The sequence below is a fragment of the Oreochromis aureus genome, linkage group 7, assembly GCF_013358895.1.
Source record: "Oreochromis aureus strain Israel breed Guangdong linkage group 7, ZZ_aureus, whole genome shotgun sequence".
NCBI classification, from domain to species: domain Eukaryota; kingdom Metazoa; phylum Chordata; class Actinopteri; order Cichliformes; family Cichlidae; genus Oreochromis; species Oreochromis aureus.
Window position 1 is genome coordinate 33,811,172 of NC_052948.1, and position 8,311 is coordinate 33,819,482.

The 8,311-nt window shown below is 39.2% G+C and overlaps 1 pseudogene; it reads right to left on the minus strand.

Annotated features, from left to right (window-relative positions):
• Positions 1–246: 246 nt before the first annotated feature.
• On the minus strand, positions 247–2,605 carry LOC120441079 (annotated as a pseudogene).
• Between the last annotated feature and the right edge of the window lie 5,706 nt (positions 2,606–8,311).

Here is an 8,311-nt window from a genome sequence, read left to right on the forward strand (position 1 = left end):
GAAATCAAGGGAACAGTTCATCAGATCACAGATCAGAGTGACTTCTGTCGTCCTGCAGCAAACAGAAGCTATGCTTCATCTTTGAAGGGAAAAAGATGTTTGTTGTCTTTTTTCCTCATCATTACAGCATTACTATCACACAACTACTGCTGTTTGTAATGAGCAAAACCTGCATTCACTGCAAGTCCCACAGAGCACAATTAAATTCCTAAAATGCAGTGTGATGTGTATTGCAACGCCACCTCATCACGCCTCGTAGGAGTTTGTCATGATAACTTTTTCCTGAGCGCACGAGGAGTCCACATTCCACAGGCTGAGCGCTCCTCGGACATCCAGACAGGGGTCCTCATTAGCAATGACCTGTCTGTTAATAGCTCTTAATTTCACATGAGCGTAGTGACCTTTACCACATTAAGGGTCACAGGTCACAACCTAGTGCTCGTTAGCTCCGTGAGAGGACACTGGTTACATTTTATATCCTGGTGACTGAACCCATAGTTGTGGCTCATACTCATTTGAAGAGTCTTTACTCCCTTTGAGTTTACCCAACCCGAACACTCAGCTCTTTTTAGAGCCAAAGAGCCTCCAGAGGGAGGGATATGACCCCACGCCTAAGCCAAGGACTTTAAACAAGATGACACACTGCTTTTTCTTCTTCTTTTTAACTAATTTATTCCCTTCATTAACCCTTTAACCCTCCCACCCCCACCTTTGAGACTGCACGTTCTCGCTCAACAACACTGTTTGTACTCCATAGACTGGGCCATCACTTTAGTTAGGTCTTAATTATCTTGACAACAACTGGATCAGTTCCAGACAAAAATGTGACACGAGCTAAATTTCCATGCAGATTTCACAGAAATATTAATTACCAGAAAATATAACCAATAAACCTACATCCACTTTTCCTACCTTACTCGGCAGTCTGTGAACTGAGGGTACTACATGCCCCTGAGGCAAATTTGTAATATTAAGCTATATAAATAAAACTCACTTGAGTTGACAGATAGTCCCCAAGGGATAAATACTAATGAGTTCTCCTTTAGTGCTACGATTATTTTTAATTCACACTTGAATGCCTCGATGTCTTTGGCGTGTACAGGTTGAGCCACTTTAGAGCATCAGAAAAAAAGCTCTAAACACAACATTAACAGACTGCATTATTACCTTTTAACTCACTAAGTGTATTAGACTTTTTGTATTATGTTGAAAAAAAAATCACATTGATTATGTTGCGGGTCAAAATGACCCGCACTGTGTAAATCCACTCAGAATTGTCAAAAAACTGCAATAAAACAAATCAACTTTATTTTCCATTAGAAAAACATTTAGAACACAGACATACAACACAGTTTGAATTACCATAACTCTTTTTAAGAACAATTTAGTAAAAGTTTTCCCTTCTTTACAAACACATTTCTTTTTAACTTGCCCAATTTTTTCAGTTTTTCAGTGTTCAACATTTTCAATTTTGTCCACATGATGGACAGAATGTAACTGTGTGCTTTCTGCAGATGTACTTTTTGCATTTCTCACAAACAGTGCTTGTTTTAATGTCTTCTCGTGAGGGACAGACCTGGCATCTTTTCCGTTTCTTTATACCTGGTTCCACTGAATCCACTGCAGATTGGTTGGATGGTGCACACTTGACCTTTTCAATGACAGCTGCTGCTGCTGGGGATCGAGCTGGTCTGACTCGCATCTGGATCTTGGGAGTGACAAGACTTTTTCCCAGTTCTTCCAGGAAAAGCCGACGTCGGTACAATTTACCCGCATGCCCCTGTTGGTTGATTTCAGTCCACAGGACATAGGCATTGTAAGCAGACACATCCAAAATATTGTAGAAAATTACCAAGGGCCAACGAGCTGTCTTGCACTGGCAGCTATATGTCGCTGTGACTTTGTCAAGATTGTCTACTCCTCCTTTGGCGGAGTTGTAGTCTAGGATCATTTGTGGTTTTTTGTCATCTCTTGTGCTCAGAGATGCATCTGTGTGCATTGTGCTCATGACAAGAACATTCTTGTTTTTCTTTGTATGAAACAACTGTTGCTTTCTCAGTGAAAACAAATAATGAGGAATGCAGAGATCTTCCCTGCATCTTCAAAATTTCACTGGGAAGTTCTGGCTTATTTCTTCTGATTGTTCCCAACATAGTCAGCTTTCTCTTCTGAAGTTCCTCTCCAAGCCAGTAGGATGTAAAGAAATTGACACAGGTGATGTTATGCCCTTGCAGCCCTTCACTCATCTGCAGCACCACACGCATCCCTGATTCTTCTCAGATGCTCCTCCAGGTAGCTTTCAGTGTACACTTGCATATTCCATGCATAGCTAGATTTTGCATCACAGGCTGCCCATATTTTGATGCCATACTTGGCGGCTTGTTGGGCATATACTGTCGGAAAGGACAGCGACCCTGAATGGGACAAGGCGCTCATCAACAGTAACGTGGGGACCAGGGTTGTACAACAAAGGTAGAATTTCCACCCATTTATCCCATACATCTCTGATTGCAGCAAGTTTGTCTCTTTCACGTCGACCAGCTCTGGTTTCACGGTTGTCAAATCTGATCACACGAGATATCTTGAGAAATGTCTCCAAAGACATTGTTGCTCGAAAGATTGGCTTTCCATTCTCTTCATTGCATAGACTTGCAGTTGCTTCTCCCTTGGACCTGTATACTCCAGCTAATATCAGAATTCCAATATAAGCATGCAAGTCAGTCTGATCCAGTGGCTTCCACTTCTCTTGAAATACACGCCTCCCTTCCAGGTTAGTCATGTCCAGTATGATCCTTTCTATTGGAGGGGATATGAAGAGTTGAAATGCTGATTGAATATCATCAACTCGTGTGATGGCAAATCTTGTAGGACCAGGAGTCATTTTGATGACATTAGAAGATGACAGCCTGCCTTGACTTCGGTGTGGTGATAATGACCATTTTATATTACCATCTTTAGATGTCCATGTCTCCTCTGTGGATGATGATTGCTGCATTCGTTGGTTTTCATTTGATGTAGAGATGGCGGCCCACTCTCCCTCAGAATCCTCCTCCTCGTCTGAAAATTGGCAGTCTGGATCATCAATAACATTGTCCTCGGCCTCTGAAAGATCCTCAGTCTCTGAAACATCTTCTTCTTCATCACTATCCCAGTTGAAAAGCAGTGATAAAGCTTCTTCAGTCGTCAACCTCCTGGAGCTCATTTTTGGTGTGTTGAAATGACATGAGAACAGTGACAAGAATAGGGGAGAGAAAGTTTCTTGCATACACACCTGGGTCTGAATGTATATTCAGGAGCAGTCAAAACAAAGTACATCAAAGGGAAATGTTTATTTTGGATCTGAACAACTTTTTACTTACTTAAAAGTGTGCGGGTCAAAATGACCCACAACATCATCTTTGTATACAAACACTGCAGAGACATTCCAGGACACATCAAAGTGTCTATATTTTACACACCAGTTCATGACCCCAGATAAGGAAAAGTCATAAGGTTTCATGAAGAAAAAGAAAGGATGACCAGTACTTTGGTCAACACAAAAACTGGAATGGGTCAAATTGACCCTTAACATAATAAGAAGGTTAAATACTCTGCAGATAAAGCTAATTTGAACATTTTAGAAATATGTTTCTGCATGCCTGGCAAATCTAATGCCAAAATTAATACTCGTTTCAATTCCAGTAATTCCTGAGAAATATCCAAATCTAGGTATCTATTACAAAGTAAAATACCAATTTCCTGTTTTTGAATGGCTTTTCATTCCATTATTGTAGTTGTGATGTCACCAAAGCCCTGAACCTAAATTAATCCTAACCATGTTGCATGTAATCTAAAAAATACATACACGTCATACAAAATCTTCTTGAATTTGTTTATGCATGCATGTCATGATATTTCACATGAAAGCTGTAGTATCTGTGTTTGCCTGCTTATAGTCCTTTTAGTGGATGCCTGTTTGAGGTTCACTCTTTGTTTACTTTTAGTTTCTGTCTCTCATCCTCTTCACTTATACCTTGTCTGGCGTCAGGGTATTTTTTTCACTTCTTACCAGGTTGTTTTCCCAGTAACTTTAATTGTTCCAGCATCAACCACTTCAGGTGTAGCACATGGAGAAAAACACCAACAGTTAGAGTGCTGTACTCTTTCTGTTGCTGTGCAATCAAGCCTTCGCTTTTCCATCTGAATTCATACTCGGTGGCAGAAAGAACGGCTCAGTGAAAGTGAGGTTAATAGAAAATCAAAAACATCAACACCCTTATTTATTTTAGTATTATCATGTTCTGTATTCTCTTGTGTTGTATTTCTGTTTTCTTACCTGCTTATTCAGTTCAGGGAAGCAGAGGGCCTGGAGTCTATCCCCGCTGTCATTGGACAAAAGGCAGGGACAAGATGCCAGTCTACTGACATTATTGATGTTTATATTCCTTCTTGTCTTCATATTTTTCAAGTATTCATACTTTTGCTATGCTGTTGTCTTCCTGTGTTTTTCTTGTTACCGCCTTTGTTTCGAGTTTTTTCTTTTATATTGGTAATTGGTTTTAATTATTTGTTTCCTGTACTTTTACTCCTATGCACAGCTCCCAACTGTTTCCTTTTCTTCAGTCAAGTGTAAATTGTCAGTTTGTTTGTCTTTTTCTCCCTGCCATGTTGCTAACCTGTTTTCCAGCCTGTGCTTTACTGCAGCGGTCTCCAACCCCCGGGCCATGGACCGGTACCGGTCTGTGAGTCGTTTGGTACCAGGCCGCGAGCAGTTGAGGCCCGGGTGTGAAATGTATGGTTTTCAGGGTTTTTATCGTTATTTTTTATCGTTAACTCTGATTCCTGGGTCTTTTTCTGTGTGTTATGAATAAATCTTATTTTTTGATAGCGGTACTGGTTTTATTTTGTTGTATTTATCCCCGACACCTTAAAGGCCGGTCCATGAAAATATTGTCGGACATAAACCGGTCCGTGGCGCAGAAAAGGTTGGGGACCGCTGCCTTACTGGAAACACTTTCCTGAATTTAGTTTTTCCCTTGTTGGACGTTCCTGCCAACTTTGTGTAATCCTCTTTTGTTATTATCTCTCATTAGCAGGATATTTTCGTTGTTTGACGTCCAGAAATCAGTGTCTTGCATTCAAGTTCAACTGTGAGTTTTTATGACAGACAAGTTAAAGCAAACACTTTTTGCTTTTGCATGCTTTTAAAATAACTAATCAAGTTTTAAAGATGTTTGGAAAAAGTAAACATTTGAATTTTTTTTTTTTAATAAAAGCAATAGGGACAACAACCAAAGTAAAGTAATGTTTGTTTGTTTTCTTCGTGAGTTAAGAAAACCCACTATTTAGCTAATCCATGAATCAATCTCACTTCAATTTACCATAGTACTTACATTTCTATTGAAAGGGAGCATAATAGTCGCATATTACATACTTTTTACTATAAAGTAAAGGAGTGATTTTTTTTTTCCTGCCAGGATTGAATAGGTGAAGTATCATGCTGCTCCTTGTGTGTCTTGGATTATTCTGAAGCATTTGGACTTTTCCACATTATGTCATCACAAGACTTGTGGGTGTAACTACAGAATCTGCAAAGGTGGAGATCAGGCCAAACCGAGGTTTTCAAATACAAATAGAACCAGGAATGTAAATGCTAAGCTTGTGTTACCAAAAACAAGCAAGCAGGAGGGCACAGAGTTCTGAAAAATAAACCTTTCCCTGGAATTTTATTAATGTTTCTGTTGTGATTTGGTCAAATAAATGGCAGATTAAGTTCAGTGGTGAGAGAGAGTGAGAGTCAGAGCTGATTACAATGTTCTTGGTAAGCTTGTCTTAAGCAGGACGGGATAAGAGACGTGATTATGAAAAGAAACTACAGTATACTTTTACAAGAAGGACACATCACAGATCCTCCAGTTTTAATTGTACTTTACATGCTGCTTTATGGGCTACTTTAACTCCAGTACATTTAAAAAGGGAGGTGTTACAGATTATACTTCACAACTTTAATTTTATAGCCACAGTTAGCAATCAGTGTTTATAATCCAAACATTTAGCTTGTAAAAGCTCAGTTAATTTAAATTTTTATTGTCCCTCTTGAGTTCTAAGACAAATTTCCCATTAAACAGAATCATTATTAGTGAAACAGCATAACCTTCTATTAAAACTATAAATATTAACACGTAAATAGAAATGTAAAAAAGAAAAAGAAAACCTAATAATCCATTTTTGGAAAAAGGACCTACAGTGGGTGCAAATTAACAGCTGGTGTGAAAATTAAGAGATTTTATTGCACATAATAAAAAGGAATGGTTCCATCAAATGCATCAGGCTTGGGGGAAGCTTTATTTCTAACTGCTGAGGATGGTATGTCAGCAGAAATTGTTTCTTTAAACAAAGAACTGCTGCCCACCAGAAATGCCACCAGCAACATGAATACTATTAAAAAGGGGACAAAATTCTTATATTAATATATACTTTTAATGGCTCTTTTAATAAAATGGTATGCATTGTAGTAACATATATCATATGCTGACTATGCGGCTCCACAAGCTTGATTTATCAACCAGTCCAATTCAAAGTTAGCTCAATAGCTAATGGCTAGCTAGCCAGCTTTGACCATCATCATGTTTCTAAGGTTTACAATTTTTATTTAGAGATGAATGTGTTGCTCATGTGTTGCAGTAAATATGAATCCTTTATGGACCCTGGTGATTACCTTAGCTTAGCATGGAGACTGGATGAAGCAGGAGGAGAAACTGATAAAATCTACCCATCAATGTTTTTCATTTTGGTATAATGTCCTATGTCTTGGTACACACGAACAGTCTCATTATAATTCATTCATCACTCCATTTAAAGCTATTTTCAGCTGCTGCCTTTATTTACAAGGGGTCGCCACAGCAGATAGCCCCAAATGTTCGATTTGGGAGAGTTTACGCAACATATACACTTCCTGATGGAACTCCCTTGAGATTATCGCTTCCTGGGATAAAACCAGGGATCTTTCACTTCTTAGTGTAAAGCACTGCACAACAGAGCCACTCTATGAAACAGACAAATTAAAAGAAATGCCTCCATAAACTGTCTTTTCCTGGTGTTGGGCACCACATGCTGCAGGAAAGGTTGTAATGAATCTTGGCGGTGATTCTCCAAGTCTATAGATGGTACACTGTAATGCAAAACATAATTTTATTGTGCGGTAAAGCTAACACAAATGTCCTTTAGGCAATTGGTTTGGTTGAGACAACTCAAAGGTTGTAATGTATCCCAGACCAACACAGAGGAAGGTTGGCTGTTGATGACGACATTTGTGGAGGAAAAAGGGGGTTTGATTGTGTATTTAATATCACTAAAACACTCAGAGTTGGAGCGACTTGATCAATGATTTTTCACCAAAGAATGCCAGAGGACAGTTGGTGGTCGTAGTAGGACATTTTTCATTGTGTTTTTCTTTGGATTAAAATGTGTTTGACTCCTTAAGATGCACAATATCTTGTGCTGTGCCATTTAAAGAATGTAATAGAATAGCAGTAATTTAACATGCCAACAGAACAATTATAATTTTAATGGATCCTGCAATTGTAAGTTGCCTTCTGTTACTGTCCCACCAAATTCTGTGTGTTTATTGTTCTTCCTTCTCTCACCCCAGCCGGTCGCAGCAGATGGCCGCCCCTCCCTGAGCCTGGTTCTGCTGGAGGTTTCTTCCTGTTAAAAAGGAGTTTTTCCTTCCCACTGTCACTTGTGCTTGCTCATAGGGGGTCATATGATTTGGGGGTTTTTCTCTGTATGTATTATTGTATTGTCTACCTTACAATATAAAGCGCCTTGTGGCGACTGTTGTTGTGATTTGGCACTGTATAAATAAAGTGGAATTGAAGTGAATTGTTGAACATGGTTATCTTGTTAGGTCAAATATATCGTTCATTATTTGATGATTTTAAATAAGGTTCTCATAACTGTGGATCAGAGTCCTGCTTTAAATTTAGTTCTCTATGAGTGACAAAACTGAAGCAGACTAAATAGGATGGTGTGGGTGGCTGATGTGAAACTACAAATGTTCACAAATACTAAAACAATATCATACGATCACCTCAGGGCCTGCCAATGACGATGTCAACGTGGGCAAACATATTGAGGTGTCTATCAAAGCCTAATAAACAAAAGACTTAAACACACACGTGCATGTGCACACACACCCACACACAAACACAGAGATCTCATCAGCTTGGGAACTGATGCTGACAGTGGCTGTGCATCTCAGTTGGTGGTGTGACGAGAGACAACACACTGTTCAAAGACTGATAGAGAACATGGTTTTGCATACTCACTG